This window comes from Callithrix jacchus, chromosome 17, assembly GCF_049354715.1.
Source record: "Callithrix jacchus isolate 240 chromosome 17, calJac240_pri, whole genome shotgun sequence".
NCBI classification, from domain to species: Eukaryota; Metazoa; Chordata; class Mammalia; order Primates; family Cebidae; genus Callithrix; species Callithrix jacchus.
Window position 1 is genome coordinate 9,635,120 of NC_133518.1, and position 22,930 is coordinate 9,658,049.

The 22,930-nt window shown below is 44.2% G+C and overlaps 1 pseudogene; it reads left to right on the forward strand.

Annotated features, from left to right (window-relative positions):
* Positions 1-10,002: 10,002 nt before the first annotated feature.
* On the forward strand, positions 10,003-21,322 carry LOC100387078 (NIF3-like protein 1 pseudogene; annotated as a pseudogene).
* The last annotated feature ends 1,608 nt before the right edge of the window (positions 21,323-22,930 follow it).

The following is a 22,930-nucleotide window of genomic DNA, read 5'->3' on the forward strand; positions in this document are numbered from 1 at the left end:
AGGCGTGAGCCACCACGCCTGGCTGTCTCTGGATTTAAGATGCCTGCTTTTGTTCTGTCCATCTCATAGCCAGCAGGAAGAGAGTAAAGGGTCAAGCATACACAATCTTTGTAAGGGCAAAGCTGAGAACAAGCCACCTATCACCTTCTCAACATTTCATGGCTAAAACTTAGTCGTATGGCCACCTCTAGCTGCAGGTGTGGCTAGGTGAAGCAGTGGTCTTTAGTTAGGTAGCCATGGGCTCAGTGGAAAGTCTATGTGGAAGGGGAGGTCACAAAACATTTTCTGGAAGCAATGCTTTCTTTCTCTTTAATAGGTTCATCAGATAATTTGCTGGCTTGAAATTTACAGGCAGAAAACTTGTATCCAACAAGGATAAAAGAGGCTTTACAAATACACAGAGGAAATGGAGGATCCAGGTAATGAGAGCTAGTTGCTATGGACTCAGTGTCTGCACCTCCCTCCCTCGATCCTCTCCGAGAATCCTGCTAAGGTCCACTTGCGAATGAAAGTGAAACAGTCTTATCATAGCCAACCAAAACACAGGGAGGCAGAAATTCGATTTCAAGCCATCATTCTTCACTCTCCCCAGGAAGAATAAATCACCATTTGACAGCCCTATCCGAACTTCATCCGAAGAACAGATGTTATTAACTCTATTTTCTAATTTGCTTAAATAACAAACAATAGCAAACTCATAAAGCATTTGGTGTATACCACACAGCATTCTGCATGATTTTCCCATATTAACTCAGAAGTCTGAGTTAAGGTAGGTATAATTATTTTTCCCATTTTACAGACAGGAAACAAAGGCACAAATATATTTTATATGCCTGTGAGTAGAGTAAATATATTTTGGTTGGCATAAAAATGCCATCTTCTAGAGATTCTTTGTGGATGGTGTGCTGAATGACAATGGTTATGAAGTGGCTTCACTCATCAGTTCTCTCCCACCTAAAATTGCACTCCTCTGAAATTAACCTGCTTCCTCAGCAGGCAAAACTCTCTGACTATTCTGAGCTAATACGCAAAAGGCAGGTTATCCTCAGCTGGATCAACTGTTCTTCTAATCAGGAAAGAGTGTCTCCATGTTGTATAAAACCAATTTCAGTGTTGAAAATGTTCACCAAGTTGTTCATCTCTTTATTGTAACTCCAGTTTTTTTTCCTTAGAACAAATTTTCTTTGTTTATTGCTATATAATGTTCTTAAGCACTAAAGTACTGCCAGGCACAGTGGCTCACACCTGTAATCCCAGCACCTTGAGAGGCCAAGGCAGGTGGATCACCTGAGGTCGGGAGTTCAAGACCAACCTGACGAACATGGAGAAACCCCATCTCTACTAAAAATACAAAAAATTAGTTAGGTGTGGTGGTGCATGCCTGTAATCCCAGCTACTCAGAAGGCTGAGGCAGGAGAATTGCCTGAACCCAGGAGTCAGAGGTTGCGGTGAGCTGAGATTGTGCCATTGTACTCCAGCCTGGGTAACAAGAGCAAAACTCTATCTCAAAAAATACTTATTATTATAATAATACAAAAAATTAGCCAGGCATGGTGGTCAGCACCTGTAATCCCAGCTACTTGGGCGCCTGAGGTCAGAGAATAGCCTGAACCCAGGAGGCGGAGGTTGCAGTGAGCCAAGATCACACCATTGTACTCCAGCGTGGGCGACAGAGTGAGACTCTGTCTCAAAATAAAACAGACAGACAAATAAAGCAACAACAACAAAAATGATGTTGGCCAGACGCAGTGGCTCACGCCTGTAATCCCAGCACTTTGGGAGGCCAAGGCAGGCAGATCACAAGGTCAGCAGTTCGAGACCAGCCTGGCCAATGTGGTAAAACCCTCGTCCCTACTAAAAATACAAAAATTAGCCAGGCATGTTGGCGCACGCCTGTAGTCTTAGCTATTCAGGAGGCTGAGGCAGAAGAAACACTTGAACCCGGAGGCAGAGGTTGCAGTGAGTCAAGATCACGCCATTGCATTTCAGCCATGGTGACAGAGCAAGACTCCATCTCAAAAAAAAAAAAATAATAATGTAAGTGGATGCCGTTGGCTGGGATTCTTAGGTAACCTCTTTTAAAAAAAGCATACTCTCAGCTAACAGATATTTTCTATTGCCCTTTCTCTTCTGTCTTTGAGAGCAGACATGATGGCAGAGGTGATGCAGGGAGCTTGTGCTTAGGAGGCAATAAACAGACACTAAGGATGGCTGAGGGGAAGCACAGAAGGAGCCTGGACTGGAAGCCACATGCCAGCCCTGAAATGCCTAGCTCCAGACATCACATAATGGGAAGAACACGCCGGGGGCAGTGGCTCACACCTGTAATCTCAGCACTTTGGGAGGCCAAGGTGGGTGGATCCTGAGGTCAGGAGTTCAAGACCAGCCTGGCCAACATGGTGAAACCCTGTCTTTTTAAAAAAAAAAAAAAAGGAAGAACACAAAAGCGTCTTCTTTAAAATTCTGTTTTTCTGGTTTCTTTAACAGCCAAAAGAAATTTCTAAATTGCCAGTGATTAGATAAATAGCAGCAGAGGCTATAAAGCTTTTCAATATCCTGAAGCTTAAAAATTGGGATAGGTCTACAAAGCATGGTCAGACATTCTGTTCTACAGCCACTAGGTATTTTCAAACAGTACCTGAAATGGAATCGTCTGTTGGTGAATCAGATCAATCATTTGAAAATAAGATTCAGTTATTAAGAAAGAAAAAGCACTAATGCTACTATCCTCTCTCCATTTATTTCAGTAAAATTAATTTGGATATAGAAAAGAAGACACTCACTGATGTTTTTTATTTTAAAATTGACAAGAAGTACATAAAGTATTTTGATTTTTTTTAAAATGAAGAATTCCTGTGGTTAGAAATATGCACATTGGTAGTATTGCTCACTCAGTGGAATGGGTTTTAGCTTTAACAAAGGAAGCAGTAGAAACTTCTCAATTGTAGAACTGAATGAGATTTTAGGCCGGGCCAGTGGCTTATGCCTGTAATCCCAGCACTTTGGGAGACAGAGGCAAATGAATCACTTGAACTCAGGAGTTCGAGACCAGCATGGCAAAACCTCATCTCTACCAAAAACACAAAAAATTAGCTGGGCGTGGTGATGTGCCCCTGTGGTCCCAGTTACTCAGGAGGCTGAGATGGGAGGGTTGCTTGAACCTGGAGGCAGAGGTTGCAGTAAGCTGAGACTGTACCACTGCACTCCAGCCTGGGCAACAGAGTGAGATCTCATCTCAAAAAAAAAAAAAAAGAGAGAAAGAGAGATTTTAAAAATATCTACCAATATATATTTCATAATAATGATAAGCTACTATTTAAATGTACCAATAACAGGCCAAGTTCTATAGCAGATCTTGGCACTTGGAGACAGGCCTTTTGGTTTACACCCAAATCTGGGCTTTATTTCTTTAAATCACTGGTGAGAGCATAAGAATCCTGTATTTGAAGAAATGTATTCAGTGGATTCAATGATGCATTGCTGAGTTGTTTTCTTCTCTTCTCCCATGTCTTCAAGAAAGTCTTCATTCCAAAAAGGGATGAGATTTTGAGAGGCATTTTTATGCCACCAAGAATTTTCTTAGTAGCTCCTAACCACAACTGTGTCATGTTCTATATGTGTGTAACAAATTACCACTAACTTAGTGGCTTAAACAATCCCCACTTATCACCTCAACCTTTCTGTAAGGTGAAAGTTTGGTGTGGCATGCTGGGTACTTGCGTGGGCCTCACAAGGCTGAAATCAAGGTGTCGGTCAAGCCATGTCCTCATCTCAAGATTAGGACTTTCTTCCAAGCTTCCTTAGAGGGCTGGTAAAAGTTCAGTTCCTTGCAAGGTAGGACTGCAGTCCCCATTTTCTGGCTGGCTGTTGGCCAGGGTGTATCCTCAAGTAACATGAGATAACCCACAGGTTTCAGCTATGCGACAGCCTTCTCTCACAGCCTGGCAGTTTGCTTGTCTTCAAGCCAGCAGGAGAGTATTTCACTGATGCATCACTTTATTTATTTATTTATTATTATTATTTTTTAAATGGAGTCTTCCACTGTTAGGCTGGAGTGCAGTGGCACCATCTCGGCTCACTGCAACCTCCGCCTCCTGGGTTCAAGTGATTCTCCTGCCTCAGTCTCCTGAGTAGCTGGGATTACAAGTGCACACCGCCATGCCTCGCTAATTTTTGTGGTTTTGTTTTGTTTTGTTTTTTTGAGAAAGGGTCTCCCTCTGTCACCAGGCTGGGGTGCAACGGCACAATCTCAGCTCACTGCAACCTTCGCCTCCCAGGTTTAAGGAATTCTCCCGCCTCAGCCTCCCAAGTAGCTGGGACTATAGGTGCGAACCACCAAGCCAGGCTAATTTTTATATTTTTAGTAGAGACGGGGTTTCACCATGGAGGCCAGGATGGTCTCGATCTCTTGACCTCATGATCCGCCTGCCTTGGCCTCCCAACGTGCTGGGATTACAGGTGAGAGCCACCGGCCCGGCCCACCTTCTTTTAAAGAGCTCATTTGATTAGGCCAGGTCCTCCAAGGACCATCTCCCTTGTGATAAAGTCAAGGTGAACCAATTAGCAAGCTCATCGTGGGGTCCTGGGAATCACCGACTCTGATTCCATCACAGTGACTTTTCCCAGTCACACTCCAGGGAAGGGGGTTTTACCGGGCACGTGTATCAGGGAACAGAATCCTGGGGACCATCTCCAAATCCTTCTACCCCAATAACCTAGAGCATTTTGTTGCTTGAAGTCATCATGATTACTTTAAATTCACAGCCCTTAAGAGGGAGGCCGTGCCTAGATTCTTACCTAATTATCTGGAAGTGTCACTGTCAACCACGGCACTGTCACCACTGTTTTGAAGTTAGATATTCGGCCGGGCGCAGTGGCTCACGACTGTAATCTCAGCACTTTGGGAGGCCAAGGCGGGCGGATCACCTGAGGTTAGAAGTTCAAGACCAGGCTGGCCAACATAGTGAAACCCCGTCTTAAAAAAAAAAAAAAAAAAAAGAAGTTATATATTCAACACTTGAGGACGGCTATTCCTTCAAACTAATAAGCAGAGACGCACTGTTGCTATTCCATCCTTCTGTATAGACGTCATAAGCAATGCACTTTCAGACCTCCACCCTTGGGGCTGGCACCCGGGAGTTTTCTCATCAGGCTGGTTCCGCTGCGTGGTCTGGAACTGGCAGCAACAGTGGCAACTCTCTCATCAGGGCAGTGCTTCAGGATGGCTCTAGACCGTATTTATGGAGACTTGGCCGTTTACCCAGCCTTCTCAATTATCCCGTCAACTACCTAACATCTTTTATTAAATCTATTTCAGCTAAAATTAGCCAGAGTGAACTCTGTTATTTGAAAACAAGAGCCTTGACCAATGTAGTAATTAATAGCAGATGCGGTGATGGGCAACAGACCTTTCAGGAAATGCTTATGTGATGTGGTCAGGTTAAAAAGCAGCGAGGATCCAGACCACCGCAGCAGGGAGAGACGGTTACCTAAATGATCACTTGGCCATGTGGAATGAGGAACTTATCAAAGACAAGCATTTCAGGGACAAAATAATCATGAGAGTAGAAAGGCATGTGGAAGATGGAGCTGGATGCTTTTAATTGGGTAAGAACAAAAAAGGCAGTGGGATGGTAATGTTATATGCCATTGCTAGGTTACAGTTCCCAAATATTTGTCAAATGCTAGTCTGGATGTTGCTGTGATGGTTTTCTGTTTTCGTTTTTGAGACAGAGTCTTGCTTTGTCTCATGCAGGCTGGAGTGCAGTGGCACAATCTCAGCTCACTGCAACCTCTGCCTCCCGGTTTCAGTAATTCTCCTGCCTCAGCCTCCCAAGTAGCTGGGATTACAGGTACCTGTCACCACGCCCAGCTAATTTTTTTTTTTTTAAGACAGAGTCTCGCTCTGTGGTTCAGGCTGGAGTGCAGTGGCACGATCTCAGCTCACTGCAACCTCTGCCTCCCGAGTTCAAGCGATTCTCCTGCTTCAGCCTCCCCTGTAGCTGACAGGCATGCATCACCATGCCTGGCTAATTTTTGTATTTTTAGTAGAGACAGGATTTCACCATGTTGGTCAGGTTGGTCTGGAACTCCTGACCTCAAATGAGCCACCTGCCTCAGCCTCCCAAAGTGCTGGGATTACAGGCCTGAGCCACCTCGCCCAGCCTGCTATTAATAATTTCAAGGGTAAACCAGAACTGTGCTAAAGAGATGAGCCTTACAATCACCTTAATACTATGATTTACTTACTAGCATTTGCTGCTTAAATTAGTGAGAATAGACTTACCTGTTTTTCACTAAGAACCCTAACCAACATAATTTAGGATTTTTAGTATTATAAAATTATTTAATAAGATAGACTAAGTACAGTGGCTCACTCCTATAATATCAGCATTTTGGGAAGCCAAGGTGGGAGAATTGCTTGCGGCCAGAAGTTTGAGACTACCCCGGGCAACATAGCAGGACACTGTCTCTCTTACATTTTTTTTTTTTTTTTTTTTTAGACAGAGTCTTGCTCTGTTGCCCAGTCTGGAGTGCAGTGGCACTATCTCAGCTCACTGCAACCTCTGCCTTCTGGGTTCAAGCGATTCTCTGCCTCCGTCTCCTGAGTAGCTGGGATCACAGGCGCGCACCACCACAGCTGGCTTTTTTGTATTTGTAGTAGAGACAGGGTTTCACCATGTTGACCGGGCTGGTCTCGAACTTCTGACCTCAAGTGATCCACCTACCTCAGCCTCCCAAAGTGCTGTGATTACAGGCATGAGGCACCACACCTGGCCCTATCTCAAAAATTTTAATGGCAAATTACTTTGCACCAACCTAATATATAGGTGGACCATGTTCACTATGTTGTGTCTACAACACAGGAGAAAATATTCTAGTCTACATTTTCATAAAGCAAATTCAGATGAATTTAAATTCGTAGAATTAATTACAGCAATAATAATTAACTTATTGTAGCCATATCTTTGTTGCCTAAAGAACTGTGACTCACACTGAGGTTATGTGTTGTTAATAAAGCCTACAAAATGGAAACAAAGTATCTCATAATGTTTTTACAAACGGATTCACTGACTATACATGAGTTGAGGTTGTTAAATAAAATATTAGGCCAGGCGTGGTGGCTCAGGCCTGTAATCTCAGCACTTTGGGAGGCCAAGGGGAGTGGATCACCTGAGGTCAGGAGTTCAAGGCCAGCCTGGCCAACATGGTGAAACACTGTCTTAAAAAATAAATAAATAAATAAAATATTAATAGGCCAGACATGGTGGCTTGTCTGTAATCCCAGCACTTTGAAAGGCTGAAACAGGATGATCATTTGAGCTCAGGAGTTCAAGAACAGCCTAGGCAAAATAGTGAGACCCCGTCTTTAAAAAAAAAAAAAATTTTTTTTGGCTGGGCGCAGTGGCTCAAGCCTGTAATCCCATCACTTTGGGAGGCCGAGGCGGGTGGATCACAAGGTCAAGAGATCGAGACCATCCTGGTCAACATGGTGAAACCCCGTCTCAACTAAAAATACAAAAAAAAATTAGCTGGGCATGGTGGCGTGTGCCTATAATCCCAGCTACTCAGGAGGCTGAGGCAGAGAATTGCTTGAACCCAGGAGGCAGAGATTGCAGTGAGGTGAGATCGCGCCATTGCACTCCAACCCGGGTAACAAGAGCGAAACTCCGTCTCAAAAAAAAAAAAAATTTTTTTTTTATTAGCCAGGTGTGGTGGTGCACACCTGTGGTCCCAGCTACTTGGGAGTCTGAGGTGGGAGGATTGCTTATGTCTGGGAAGTTGAGGCTGCAATCAACCATTGCACTCTAGCCTGGGTAACAAAGGGAGACCCTGTCTTTAAAATATGTATATATATTACTAGGACAAAATGTATACTTTAAGAAATCTATAAGTTGGTGTGTATTAAAATTGTCACCATCTAATTTCTGTGCTGTAAATATAAATTATTTTATGATACATATATAGCTCTATGTGTATTGTTCTATGCTATAAATATAAACATCTGTCCTATAATACTATTAATGTCAGAAATCCAAGAAGAATTAAACATCAGTCTTATTTATCATTTCAATGTCTTCATTGAAACCATGTTACTGAAGACTCACTGGCACTTTACTTCCTCTTTGGCAATTCATATAGGCACTGCTCTTAGCTGAGATGATAGTGAGCAAAACAGACATGATCCTTTGGACACAATTGTGAGCCTAGCGGTCTCAAAAAATGCATTAATTAAATTACAATACAAATAAACACAACTACAAACTGTAATGAGTTCCCTGAGAAAACTGCTACACGCTCCGGGTGCTAGATTGCACAGGGAGTCAGGGAAGATCTTCTTGAGGATGTGGTATTAGAACTGAGGCCTGAAAATGACTAAGCAATGTCTGAGTGTTAGAATGTATAAAAGAGCCTGCTCTAGACACGGAGGAAAGCATGAAAAAGCCTGTGAAGCAAAACTGGGCTTTCGTTTTAGCTCAAGGCACTGAGAGGAGACTGTGTGACTGCAGCGAGAGCAACAGAGAAGGGGATGAGTAGGGGCTCTAGAGGCAGCTACCACCGCCACCAGGCACTGCAGAGGCCTTGCCCAGATCCTCTCACCCATCCTGGGGGATTGGACAGGTCATCACAACACTAAACACAATAGCAAGAACAGAATTTAGGTTCAGCCATGACAGCCAGTGCAGGAATTCCATCAGAAACAGTAAAAGCAAGGAGAATGGAAACCCAAGCCAAAGTCCTTGTGCCACAGCCAAAAAGTAGCAGTCCGGACACAGAAACAGCAAAACCAAAGACAAGCACGAGCTTTAGATCAAGCTGTCAGACCAAACGCATCTATCTATCTAGGCTTCTCTCCCAAATCCCTTTAACCTACCAAAAAAAAAAAAAAAAGTTTAAATTTTCCTTTGGCTGGGTGTGGTGGCTCACATCAGTAATCCCAGCACTTTGGGAGGCTAAGACAGGTAGGTTGCTTGAGCCCACGAGTTCAAGAACAGCCTGGGCAACATGGCAAACCCCCCTCTCTACAAAAATGTACAAGAAGTAGCCAGGCAGGGTGGCATGTGCCTGCAGTCTCAGCTACTGGGGAGGCTGAAGTGGGAGGATCACCTGAGCCCAGGGAGGTGAGCCATGATTTTGTGACTACATTCCAGCCAAGTAAATAGGGTCAAAAAAAAAGGCCAGGTACAGTGGCTCATGCCTGTAATTCTAACAGTTTGGGAGGCCAAGGTGGGTAGATCGCCTGAAGTCAGGAGTTGGAGACCAACTTGGCTAACATAGTGAAACCCCATCTCTACTAAAAATACAAAAAATTAGCTGGGCTTCATGGCAGGTGCCTGTAATCCCAGCTACTAGGGAAGCTGAGGCAGGAGAATCGTTTGAACCCGGGAGGCGGAGGTTGCAGTGAGCTGAGATTGCACCATTGCACTCCAGCCTGGGTAACAAGAGGAAAACTCCGTCTCAAAAAAAAAAAAAAAGAAAAGAAAAAACATTTATCTTATAAAGCGCAACCTTATAAAGGGTAATTGTGCATAAAAAAAATATATTGCACCATCATCTGACCAGAAATTTGAGGAAGAAATAAAGAGATGTGAAATTAAAGGGAAATAGCCAATAACCAAAAAGAAAACAAAAAACCCACCCAGTTCACAGCACAGACACAAGAGTATTTCAGCGAATTTGTATTTTACAAGCAAAAATTGTTTATAATTTGCATTTACAAGGTATTTATTTTCACTGCAGTCTTTCGGCCATTTAAAATGTTGTACATGATGTGTGTATTACATTGGGAATGGTTTCAGGAGGCCCAGCTGGGTCTGCTGGAGGGTTAGTACACCTGGAAAAACAACCCTGGGCAATTGATCTCCAATTCTCCTCTTCTGACAGTAGGCATTCAGGAATGTGCTGCGGGTCATGAGTTAGTTTGCATCTGGTGACCATTAGAAATGTAACCAAAGGATGCAGGACAGTTGAAAGTGATCAAGAAGTGAAGCCTCTGAGAGAATGGCAACAAGAGCTCTTAAAGGCCCTGAAGATTCTATCCATCAACCGGTGGTGCTGCCGGCAGCAAGACCCCTCCGTGGGAGAGGACAGCCAGGTGAGTTTCCGCTCCAACAGGGAGGTGGCTGCTGTGCCTTTTGCTCCATATAGCTGTCTGAATGTAGCAACCTATACCTTTTCTACTTCCGTTCAAGGTATTCATGTTATTTACTTGGCACTTTACTATCTTCCAACTAACACAATCATCTTTACGAAAACTTCATAGTTACATTATTTTTAAAAATAAATGAGCCGGCTGCGGTGGCTCATGCCTGTAATCCCAGCACTTTGGGAGGCTGAGGCAAGCAGATTACAAGGTCAGGAGTTTCAGACCAGCCTGGCCAGCATGGTGAAACCCTGTCTCTACTAAAAATACAAAAACTTAGCCAGGCATGGTAGTGTGTTCCTGCAATCCCAGCTACTCGGGAGGCTGAGTCAGAAGAATCACTTGAACCCAGGAGGTGGAGGTTGCAGTGAGCCAAGATTGCACCACTGCACTCCAGCCTGGGTGATAGAGTGAGACTCTGTCCCAGAAATAAATAAAATAAAATAATTTTTAAAATGAATAGGCTGGGCACGATGGCTTATGCCTGTCATCCCAGCACTTTGGGGGGTCGAGGTAGGCAGATCAGTTGAGGTCAGGAGTTTGAGACCAGTCCGGCCAACATGGCAAAACCCCATCTCTACTAAAAATACAAAAATTAGCTGGGTGTGGTGGCACATGCCTATAATCCCAGCTACCTTGGAGGCTGAAGCAGGAGAATCGCTTGAACCTGGGAGGTGGAGGTTGCAGTGAGCCAAGATTGTGCCACTGTACTCCAGTGTGGGCAATAGAGTGAGACTATGTCTCAAAAATAAGTAAATAAATAAATAAATAAATATCCTTGAAGAGTTCTTGGGAATAAGGCCATGTGGCAGACAGCCATAAGCATCCAGCACAACTGATTTTTCCTCAACATTGGAACAGACATTTCTTTAATTAAACACCTGATGGAAACTTGCTTAGCTTATATTTAGAAGCTGTGCCATAGAAACAATGCTATATCTCTAATCATTATTGTCATATTAAATGTGGTGAATGCTTTTACTACAAGAGGCTCATGCTCATTCTGGGACAAAACTCATTGAGTTGAATGACAGGCAAAATCATCTGCCACATTTTAAAACTTATTTTTCAAAAATTTTACCATGTAATCTAATTGAATTCTGAAAAATTAAATGAGTATAATATAAATTCACTTTAAAATGAAGAGTCATAAGCTGGGCTTGGTGGCTCAAGCCTGTAATCCCAGTACTTTGGGAGGCCAAGGCGGATGGATCACTTGAGGTCAGGAGTTTGTGACCAACCTGGCCAACACGGAGAAACCCCATCTCTACTAAAAAAGTACAAAAATTAGCTGGGCATGGTGGTGTGTGCTTGTAGTCCCAGCTGCTCAGGAGGCTGAGGCAGAAGAATCACTTGAGCCTGAGAAGTGGAGGTTGCAGTGAGCCGAGATTGCACCACTGCAGTCCAGCCTGGGCCACAGAGCAAGATTTCATCCCCCCTTGCCGTCAGCTGCAAAAAAACCATTCCAGGTATGCTCTAAGCTCAGAGGCAACAAAAATGAAAAGTAGAGGAGCTTTAACATAATCATCAGAGTAATTCATTCAATTGTGAGTTTTAGATAAGCTATGTGAGTCAGAGTTTTCCTCTTCCGCTATAATTAGTACAGGGTCGCCGGGCGCCGTGGCTCGCGCGTGTAATCCCAGCACTTTGGGAGGCCAAGGCGGGTGGATCACGAGGTCAAGAGATGGAGACCACCCTGGCCAACATGGTGAAACCCGGTCTCTACTAAAAATACAAAAATTAGCCAGGTGTGGTGGCATGCGCCTGTGGTCCCAGCTACTCGGGAGGCTGAGGCAGGAGAATTGCTTGAACCCAGGAGGCGGAGGTTGCGGTGAGCCGAGATTGCACCACTGCACTTCAACCTGGCAACAGACTCCGTCTCCAAAAAAAAAAAAAAAAAAAAAAAAGGTAGCTACCTCTGCTTTCCCCCACTACCTAAGGTGATGGAGCTGCCTGGAGTGTAAGCATAACGAGCGTTGAGCTGGAGAAAGAAGAGGACTGAAGTGACCCCAGACCTCCACAGTGAGGAAAGGAAGAGAGGGAAAAAGGAGAGCAGATAAATCAGGCATTCATCTCGTGGATGAATTTTAAGATACGAGGCCAGCTGCTGTGGTTCACCCCCGTAATCCTAGTACTTTGGGAGGCCGAGGCAGAAACTCAGGAGTTCGAGCATGGGCAACACAGCAAGACCTCTTCTCTACTAAAAACAAAGATTGAGGGCCGGGCGCGGTGGCTCAATCCTGTAATCCCAGCACTTTGGGAGGCCGAGGCGGGTGGATCACGAGGTCAACAGATCGAGAACATCCTGGTCAACATGGTGAAACCCCGTCTCTACTAAAAATTACAAAAAATTAGCTGGGCACGGTGGTGCGTGCCTGTAATCCCAGCTACTCAGGAGGCTGAGGCAGGAGAATTGCCTGAACCCAGGGGGCGGAGGTTGCGGTGAGCCGAGATTGCGCCATTGCACTCCAGCCTGGGTAACAAGAGCGAAACTCTGTCTCAAATAAAAAACAAAGATTGAAAAAATTAGCTGGGCATGCTGGCATGCACCTGTAGACTACCCAGCTACTGTGGAGGCCGAGGTGAGAGGATCACTTGAGCCTAGGAGATCAAGGCTGTAATGAGCTATGATCACACCTCTGCACTCCAGCCTGAAGTGGAGTGCGAGAGAGAGAGAGAGAGAGAGAGAGAGAGAGAGAGAGAGAGAGACCCTGTTTAAAAAAAAAACCCAAAAAAAACAAAAACCACTATGGTTTCTGGCTTTTTCTCTTGAAATACTTGTTATAGGTGAAGACTGTCAGCATTTCATGAGGACACTCAATTAGCTATGCAGAGTAATCGCTGTGGAGAAGAACTAAGGCCTTTCACCAATAATGGGCCCCATTTTGTCAGCATGTGAGTTGAGCAACTCAGAAGCACTTCTTTCCAGCAGCAATAAAGCCTTCAGACGACTGCAATCCTGACTACACCCTCACCATAAGCCCCAAGGCAGAAATACTCAGTTAAGCCACTTGCAATTTCCTGATCCCATAGAAAGTGTGATTTTTAAAAAATGTCTGTGTGGCTGGGCACAGCGGCTCATGCCTGTAATCCCAGCAGATTGAAAGGCTGAGGCAGGAGGATTGCTTCAGCCCAGGAGTTTGAGATCAGACTGGGAAAGATGCAAGACCCCATCTCTCCAAAAATTTTTTAAATTAGCCAGACATGGCTACCCAGGAAGCTGAGGTATGAGGATCACTGGAGCCTAGGAGTTCAAGGCAGCAGGGCGCTGTGATTGTACCAATGTACTCGATCCTGGGCAACAGAGCGAGATTCCATCTTTAAAAAAAAAAAAGGCCAGGCGTGGTGGCTCACGCCTATAATCCCAACACTTTGGGAGGCCGAGGCGGGTGGTCACAAGGTCAAGAGATCGAGACCATCCTGGTCAACATGGTGAAACCCCGTCTCTACTAAAAATACAAAAATTAGCGGGGCATGGTGAAGCACGCCTGTAGTCCCAGCTACTCGGGAGGCTGAGGCAGAAGAATTGCTTGAACCCAGGAGGCAGAGGTTTCGGTGAGCTGAGATCGCCCCATTGCACTCCAGCCTGGGTTAACAAGAGCGAAATTCCATCTCAAAAAAAAAAAAAAATTGGCTAAGCTGTATGGCTTACTCCTGTAATACCAGTACTTTGGGAGGCTGAAGTGGGTGGATCACCTGAAGTCAAGAGTTCGAGATCAGCCTGGCCAACATACATGGTGAAACCTTGTCTCTACTAAAAATACAAAAAAAAAAAAAAAAAAATTAGCTGGGCATCATGGCACATGCCTGTAGTCCCAGCTACTCAGGGCCGAGGCAGGAGAATTGATTGAACCCAGGAGGCGGAGGTTGCAGTGAGCGAAGATCAAGCCACTGCACTCCAGCCTAGGTCACAGAAGGAGACTCCATCTCAAAAAAAAAAGTCTATTGTTTTCACACACTAAGTTTTGATGTAATTTGTTACACAGCAATAGATAACTCATACAGATTTTAAAGCTTACACTTTATTTTCGGGAAAAAAACCTTTTTTTTTTTTTTTTTAAGACGGGGTTTCACCATGTTGGTCAGGCTGGTCTTGAACTCCTGACCTCAGGTGATCCATCCGCCTTGGCCTCCAGAGTACTTGGATTACAGGTGTGAGACACCACACCCAGCCTGGGAAAAAACGTTAAGTAATATGGGCAGCTAGCTAAATAATCCTGCTAAGTCTATTGTCTTTGTGTCTGGCACTTGAATTTGAAGTCTGCAGGAAAGGCATTGGAAAAAAAATACTGGGGTGTGGGGAGTAAGGACTAATTAGAACCCACAATTATAATCTGGATGAACTAGCAGTTAGACCCGTCGCTCCCCACCTCCAAAGTTAATGAAGAGTTTTCTGCAAAAGAAGTTACCACCCTTTGTCAGGGACCTAAACACACAGTTGACCAAGAGTCAGAGAAACTGAAGGAGGACCAGGGGTAGAGGAGGTAGGGCAGCAGCCTGCCTGGCTGTTGACCCAGACCAGCAAGGTAAGCCGGCAGTTTGTACTAGAGACAGAGGAGACTTGACAACAAAACTAATCACCACGACAAAGTTAAACGTTATACTCAAAAACTGCCGAACAGTCATTCTTTTTTTTTTTTTGAGACAGAGTTTCGCTCTTGTTACCCAGGCTGGAGTGCAATGGCGTGATCTCGGCTCACCGCAACCTCCGCCTCCTGGGTTCAGGCAATTCTCCTGCCTCAGCCTCCCAAGCAGCTGGGACCACAGGCGCGCACCACCATGCCCAGCAAATTTTTGTATTTTTAGTAGAGACGGGGTATCACCACATTGACCAGGATGGTCTCGATCTCTTGACCTGGTGATCCACCCGCCTCAGCCTCCCAAAGTGCTGGGATTACAGGCGTGAGCCACCGCGCCCGGCCAAAGAGTCATTCTTTATAAAGGTTTATGGTATGTTCACCACAAAAGAGCCTATCTGGGCCACATCTCAATAAATGTTAAAAGAACAAAATCCCACAGAGCATGTTCTCTGACCACAATGAAATTAAACTATAAAATGACAACAAATAGATATGTGAGATATTCTCAAAGTTTTGGAAATTAAATAACATGTTTCCAAACAACTTAGGGGTCAAAGAAGAAATTGGGAAGGAATAGAGAAAGGTATTTAAACTGAATTATAATAAAAGCATAGTATGTCAAACTCTTTAGGATGTAGCTAAATCAATGTGTGGGAGCCAGGTGCGGTAGCTCATGCCTGTGATCCCAGAACTTTGGGAGGTTGAAGTGGGAGGATTGCTTAAGGCCCAGAGTTTCAGACCAGCCTGGGTAACCGCATCTCTACAAAAAACAAAAATAAATAAGGGTGGGTGTGGTGGCTCACGCCTGTAATCCAAGCTCTTTGGAGGCCAAGGTGGGCAGATCACCTGAGGTAGGGAGTTCAAGATCAGCCTGACCAACATGGTGAAACCCTGTCTTTAAAAAAAAATAATAAAATAAAAATAAATAAATAAATAAATAAATACGTAAGTAAAATTAATGACAAAGGAGAAATGTATAGCTTTAAGTACATTAAAAAGTGAAGTTCTAAAACAGTCATTTAAGATTCTATCTTATGAATCTAAAAAAAGATGAAATAAAACTTAAAAGATGTGTCGTTTGTAGGGACATGGATGAATCTGGAGAACATCATTCTCAGCAAACTGACACAAGAACAGAAAATGAAACACCGCATATTCTCACTCATAGGTGGGTGATGAAATGAGAACACATGGACACAGAAAGGGGAGTACTACACACTGGGGTCTATTGGGGGGAAAAGGGGAGGGCCAGTGTGAGGGGGAGGTGGGGAGGGATAGCCTGGGGAGAGATGCCAAATGTGGGTGAAGGGGAGAAGCAAAGCACACTGCCATGTGTGTACCTACGCAACTGTCTTGCATGTTCTGCACATGTACCCCAAAACCTAAAATGCAATAAAAAAATTTTTTTAAAAAAACTTAAAAGAGAAAATAAGTCAGGTGCCGTGCTCATGCCTGTAATCCCAGCACTTTGGGAGACCGAGGTGAGCGCATCACGAGGTCAGGAGTTCGAGACCAGCCTGACCAACATAGTGAATCACTTAAACCCAGGAGGCGGAAGTCACAGTGAGCGGTGATTGTGCCACTGCACTCCAGCCTGGGCAGCGACAGAGTGAGACTCCGGAAAAAAATAATAAAAAAGAAGTGCATTTCAAAATTGCAAAGAAATACAAGTGACGTTTATACAATGAATAAAATATTTAAAAATTGAAAATCAGTTGGCAGAACACAGGAGGAAAACCATGATCGTATCAATAGCTGTAAAATAAGAATTGACAAAATACAATACCTATTCACGATTTTAAAATGATAATTCAGGAAACTGGAGAGGGAAAGTAACTTCTTAAATTTGATAAGACAGCCCTCAGATAACGTTAAACTTAATGATAAAAGATTTATTGTGCTCTCCAAGTTTGAAAAAAGGCTAAGATGACAATTCTTACAATTTCTAGTCAACAATGTGCTAGGGGATCTAGCTTGGTAATAAAATAAGGTAAATAAAGTAAAAAAGCATGTAACTTGAAAAGAATTAGGTAAAACTGCCTATTTGCAGATGACCTAATCAGGTATTTAGAAAATCTGAAGGAATATTTTTTAAAATTAATAGAACTAGGCTGGACTTGATGGCTCACGCCTGTAATCCCAGCACTTTGGGAGGCCGAGGCGGGTGGATCATGACGTCAAGAGATCGAGACCATCCTGGTCAACATGGTGAAACCCCGTCTCTACTAAAAATACAAAAAATTAGCTGGGCACAGTGGTGCGTGCCTGTAATCCCAGCTACTCAGGAGGCTGAGGCGGGAGAATTGCCTGAACCCAGGAGGCGGAGGTTGCGGTGAGCGGAGATCGAGCCATTGCACTCCAGCCTGGGTAACAAGAGCGAAACTCCGTCTCAAAAAAAAAAAAAAAGAGCTGGTAAGTTAATTTGGCATAGTAGCAAAATACAGGTTGATATACTAAATTCACATGTATTCATACATACTAGCGCAAGTGATTGGAAAATGAAAAGTAAATAAAACCATTTCAAATATCACCAACACACATAAAATGCTTAGAAGTATTTGTAAGACCTATATACTGAAAACTGTAAAACGTTGCTGAAAAGAGATTAGAGAAATCCTAAATAAACAGAGAGGTACGCCATGCTCATGGCTTGCAAGATTAAATACTGTTATGATATTAATTCTCCCCAAGATACTTAGGGATTTAATGCAATCTCACTTTTATTATTAAAAAAAAATTTTTTTTTTCCTTTTTGTGGAGAACAGAAATTATATCTCATTATATTGCCCAGGCAGGTCTCAAACTCCTGAGCTCAAGCTATCCTCCTGCCTCTCCCTCCCTAAGAGCTGAGATTACAGGCATGAGCCACAGCACCCGACCAATTTAATGCAATCTCCATCAAAACCTGAGAAGATGTTTTTGCATAAATTGACAAGCTGATTTTTAAATTTATATTAAAATGCTAAAGATCAAGAATCACCAGAAAATAGTCATTTCGAAAGAAAAAATTAAGAGGACTCATACCAACTTGTTTCAGGACCTACTACAAAGCAAAAGTAGTAATCTCAGCACTTTGGGAGGCTGAGGTGGGCGGATCAATTGAGGTCAGGAGTTCGAGACCAGCCGAGCCAACATGGTGAAACGCCTCTCTGCTAAGCATACAAAATTAGCCAGGCATGGTGGCATATGCCTGTAATCCCAGCTACTCAAGAGGCTGAGGCAGGAGAATCACTTGAACCTGGGAGGCGGAAGTTGCAGTGAGCAGAGATCACATCACTCACTGCACTCCAGCCTGGGTGACAAAACAAAACTCCATCTCAAAAAAAAAAAAAGACTGGTGTAAAGATGGGCCTATGGACTTAATGAATCCAGATTGAAAGTCTAGAAATAGATCCACAAATATATAGTCAGATCATATTCTTACAAAGTTGGGCCGGGCGCCATGGCTCACACCTGTAATCCTAGCACTTTGGGAGGCTGAGGAGGGCAGATCACCTGAGGCCAGGAGTTTGAGACCAGCCTGGCCAACATGATGAAACCCCATCTCTACTAAAAAGACAAAAATTAGCCGGACGATGGCAGGTGCCTGTAGTCCCAGCTACTTGGGCGGCTGAGGCAGGAGAATCACTTGAATCCAGAAGATAGAGGTTGCACTGAGCAAAGATAGCACCCCTGCCCTCGATCGGGGAGACACAGACTCTGTCTCAGATAAATAAAAGAAAACTCTCATCTTGCAAATGAAAAAAAAACTGTCTGTGAAATTCAATAGGCGGGATAAATATAGAGTGGACTCAGTTGGAGATCAAATTAGTTAACTAAAATGTCCAAAGTAATGTTTCTTAGCCAGAAAAGAATACTTGATTAGCAATATCAAGCATTATAGAACAGCTGAATATTCAGATAATTAAAAAGTTTCATCAGCAGCTCTAGAAAGAGGAAACAGAAATAAAGAATATGGAATTTTTTAGAAGAAAAGTACAGTTCCCCAGAGTTGAAGAAAGTCAAGGAGCTGCACACTCCAAGTACCACTGGCTGCAGACCAAGCAGAACAAATTTAAAAAAATTTTTTTTGTTGTTTGAAATGGAGTCTTTTTCTGTTGCTCAGTCCAGAGTGTAATGGCACCATCTTGGCTGAGCACAACCTCCATCTCCCAGGTTCAAGTGATTCTCCTGCCTCAGCCTCCCAAGTAGCTGGGATTACAGGCACGCACCACCATGCCCAGCTAATTTTTTGTATTTTTAGTAGAGATGAGGTTTCTCCATTTGCTCAGGCCGGTCTCAGACTCTTGACCTCAGGTGATCTGCTCACCTCAGTCTTCCAAAGTGCTGGGATTACAGACGTGAGCCACTGCGCCTGGCCAAAAAAAATTTTTTTAACCACAGAAATGCTGGTTGAATTTCAAGATTCTCAGAAAAAAAACAAAATTCTAAACACAGTCTACAAAGGAACAAGGATTTGACTGGAATCAGATTTACATTGGCAACATTGATTATTAGAAGTTAGTTAAGCAGGCTGGGCATGGTGGCTCACACCTGTAATCCCAGCACTTTGGGAGGCTGAGGTGGGTGGATCACCTAACGTCAGGAGTTCAAAACCACCCTGGCCAATGTGGTGAAACCCATCTCTACTAAAAATACAAAAATTAGCTGGGCGAGGTGGTGCGCGCCTATACTATCAGCTACTTGGGAGGCTGAGGCAGGAGAATCACTTGAATCCAGGGGGCGGAGGTTGCAGTGAGACGAGATTGCGCCATTGCACTCCAGCCTGGGCAACAAGAGCAAAACTCTGTCTCAAAAAAAAAAAAAGAAGAAGATAGTTAAGCAATGTCTTCAGTATTCTGAGACCAAATGTGTCATGATTTGAAGTCTAATTTTTTTCTTTTCTTTTTTATTTTTGGAGATAGTCTTGTTGCGTTGCTCAGACTGGCCTCACACTTCTGGGCTTAAGTGATCCCTACCGAGTAGCTGGGACTACAGCTGTGCCCACTGTACCTGGCTGAAGTCTAAAATTTTGAATCAAGTCTGAGCAGCATTTACTTACGATGGCAGAATAAAGATCTTTTCAGACGTACAAGATCTTCCCATCCCCACGTGCTTTACTGCCACCTGATCGCTCTGCTTCCGGTCTTGTCTCAGCCCATACTTCCCTACTTTGCAGGTGGATGATCTTTTTATCAGGCAAACTGCATCGTTAACTCCTCAGGGAATTTATTTTCCACACTCCGCTCCAGTCACTCTTTTTTCCCCACCAGCTACTTCTGGTCTCACGGGAGCCCTTCCTTCTCCACCCTTTCTTTCTGAGTCTCTAGAATGTAACATGGTCCCTTCTGATTCCCTCTGCAAAAGATGCCCTTCTCCTGGCTCATTCTTCATCTTCCTTCAGGTCTTCGTCTTGATATTCTTTCCGCAGAAAAGTATTCCAGGACTGTCCGGTTTATAGATGCCCTGATCTGCATTTCTTCCCATTCCTTCGTGGATGTGAAGGCTCTCCTTTCTTCCTTGAGTGACTTTGCATCCCTCTCCTTTGCTGAGAGTTGGGACAATGTTGGATTCCTGGTGGAACCAAGCCCACCACATACTGTAAATCCCCTCTTCCTGACGAATGACCTGACTGAGGACGTGATGGAGGAGGTGCTGCAGAAGAAGGCAGACCTCATTCTCTCCTACCATCCACCTATCTTCCGACCCATGAAACGCATAACCTGGGACACCTGGGAGGAGCACCTGGTGATCTGGGCTCTGGAGAACAGAGTGGCTGCCTACTCTCCTCACACAGCCTATGATGCCGCACCCCAGGGAGTCAACAACTGGTTGGCTAAAGGGCTTGGAGATTGTACCTCCAGGTCCCTACATCCTTCCAAGCTCCCAGCTACCCTACAGAGGGAAACCGCCCAGTAGAATTCAGCATTAATCGCAGCCAAGACCTGGATAAAGTCATGTCTACAGTGAAAGGAACTGAAGATGTTTCTGTCACTTCTTTTTCTGCTAGGATTGATGATGAGGAACAAACACGGATTAGTTTGAATTGTACTCAGAAGGCTTTGATGCAGGTGGGAGATTTCCTTTCCCAGAACAAACAACTTTATCAAAAGACAGAAATTCTGTCACTAGAGAAGGCTTTGCTTCAACATACTGGAATGGGACGGTTATGCACACTGGATGAATCTGTCTCCCTGGCAACATGATTGATCGAATCAAAAGGCACCTAAAACTATCTTACATTCGCTTACCCTTGGGGTGGGAGAACCTTAGAGTCCCAGATCAAAGTTGTGGCCCTGTGTGCTGGTTCTGGGAGCAGCGTTCTGCAGGGTGTAGAGGCTGACCTTTACTTCACAGGTGAGATGTCCCATCATGATATTTTGGATGCTGCTTCCCGAGGAATAAATGTCATCCTCTGTGAACATAGCAACACTGAACGAGGCTTTCTTTCTGACCTTCGAGACATGCTGGGCTCTCACTTGGAGAATAAGGTAAAAATTATCTTATCAGAGACTGACAGGGACCCTCTTCAGGTGGTATAAATGCAGAAACATCAAGATAACACATTCTACTTGCTAACTTGAATTTGTAAAATGAGTCAGTGGAGGGCCGGGCGCGGTGGCTCACACCTATAATCCCAGCACTTTGGGAAGCCGAGGCAGGTGGATCACGAGGTCAAGAGATTGAGACCACCCTGGTCAACAAGGTGAAACCCCGTCTCTACTAAAAATACAAAAAATTAGCTGGGCATGGTGGTGCACGCCTGTAATCCCAGCTACTCAGGAGGCTGAGGCGGGAGAATTGCCTGAAGCCAGGAGGCGGAGGTTGTGGTGAGCCGAGATCGGGCCATTGCACTCCAGCCTGGGTAACAAGAGCAAAAATCCGTCTCAAAAAAAAAAAAAAAAAACTGTAATGTAACTATCATATTAAATAACATGTATTTATTATAAACTCTAGGAAAGATTGAATAAAATCTGTTTACTTAACATTCTTAAAAAAAAAAGAAAGAAAGAAAAAGAAAAGTATTCCACGGACCCTCACTCCCATTCCCATCACTCCAGCAGATTAGGTTCAACTCCTCTGTTAGGGACCCTAATGGCACCTGTGCTTATAACTATAGTAACTGTATATACAGCTATAATTTGTATAATTATTTATTTAACGTCTTTTTTCTCAATAGGCATTAAGCTCCGTATATGTAGCCTCATTTAACCCAGAGCTCCGTGGGTGAGAATGCTGTCTGTCTGTTCCCAATGTCTAATTTCTTTTTCTTTTCTTTCTTTGTTTTCTTTTATTTTATTTTTTGAGATGGAGTTTCGCTCTTGTTACCCAGGCTGGAGTGCAATGGCGCGATCTCAGCTCACCGCAACCTCCGCCTCCTGGGTTCAGGCAATTCTCCTGCCTCAGCCTCCTGAGTAGCTGGGATTACAGGCACGCACCACCATGCCCAGCTAATTTTTTGTGTTTTTAGTAGGGACGGGGTTCACCATGTTGACCAGGATGGTCTCGATCTCTTGACCTTGTGATCCACCCGTCTCGGCCTCCCAAAGTGCTGGGATTATAGGCGTGAGCCACCGCGCCCGGCCTTTGTTTTATTTTTTATTTTTGGAGACGAAGTCTTACTGTGTCAACCAGGCTGGAATGCCATGGCGTCATCTCAGGTCACTGCAACCTCCACCTCCCGGGTTCAAGTGATTCTCCTTCCTCAGCCTCCTAAGTAGCTGGGATTACAGGCATGCACCACCACGCCCGGCTAATTTTTAGTAGAGTCAGGATTTCACCATGTTGGGCAGACTGTTCTCGAACTCCTGACCTCAGGTAATCCACCCACCTCAGCCTCCCAAAGTGTTGGGATTACAGGCATGAGCCGTAGCTCTTGGCCTTCTTTTCTTCTGAGTGCGTGTGCACGCTCGTGTGTGTGTGTGTGTTTGACAAGGGCTCGCTCTATCACCTAGGCTGGAGTGCAATAGCACAATCAGTGCTCACTGTAGCCTTGAGCTTCTGGACTGAAGCAATCCTCCAGCTTCAGCCTTCTGAGCAGCGAGAACTACAGGCATAAGCCCCCACATTCATCAAAATTTTTAATATAAAAGAGGGCTCCCTATGTTGCCCAGGCTAGGCTCTAACTCGTGGGCTCAAGGGATTTTCCTGCCTTGTCCTCCAAAAGTGCTGGGATTATGGATGTGAGCCACTGCTCAGCCCAGCCTCAATATATGTTTTCCACTCT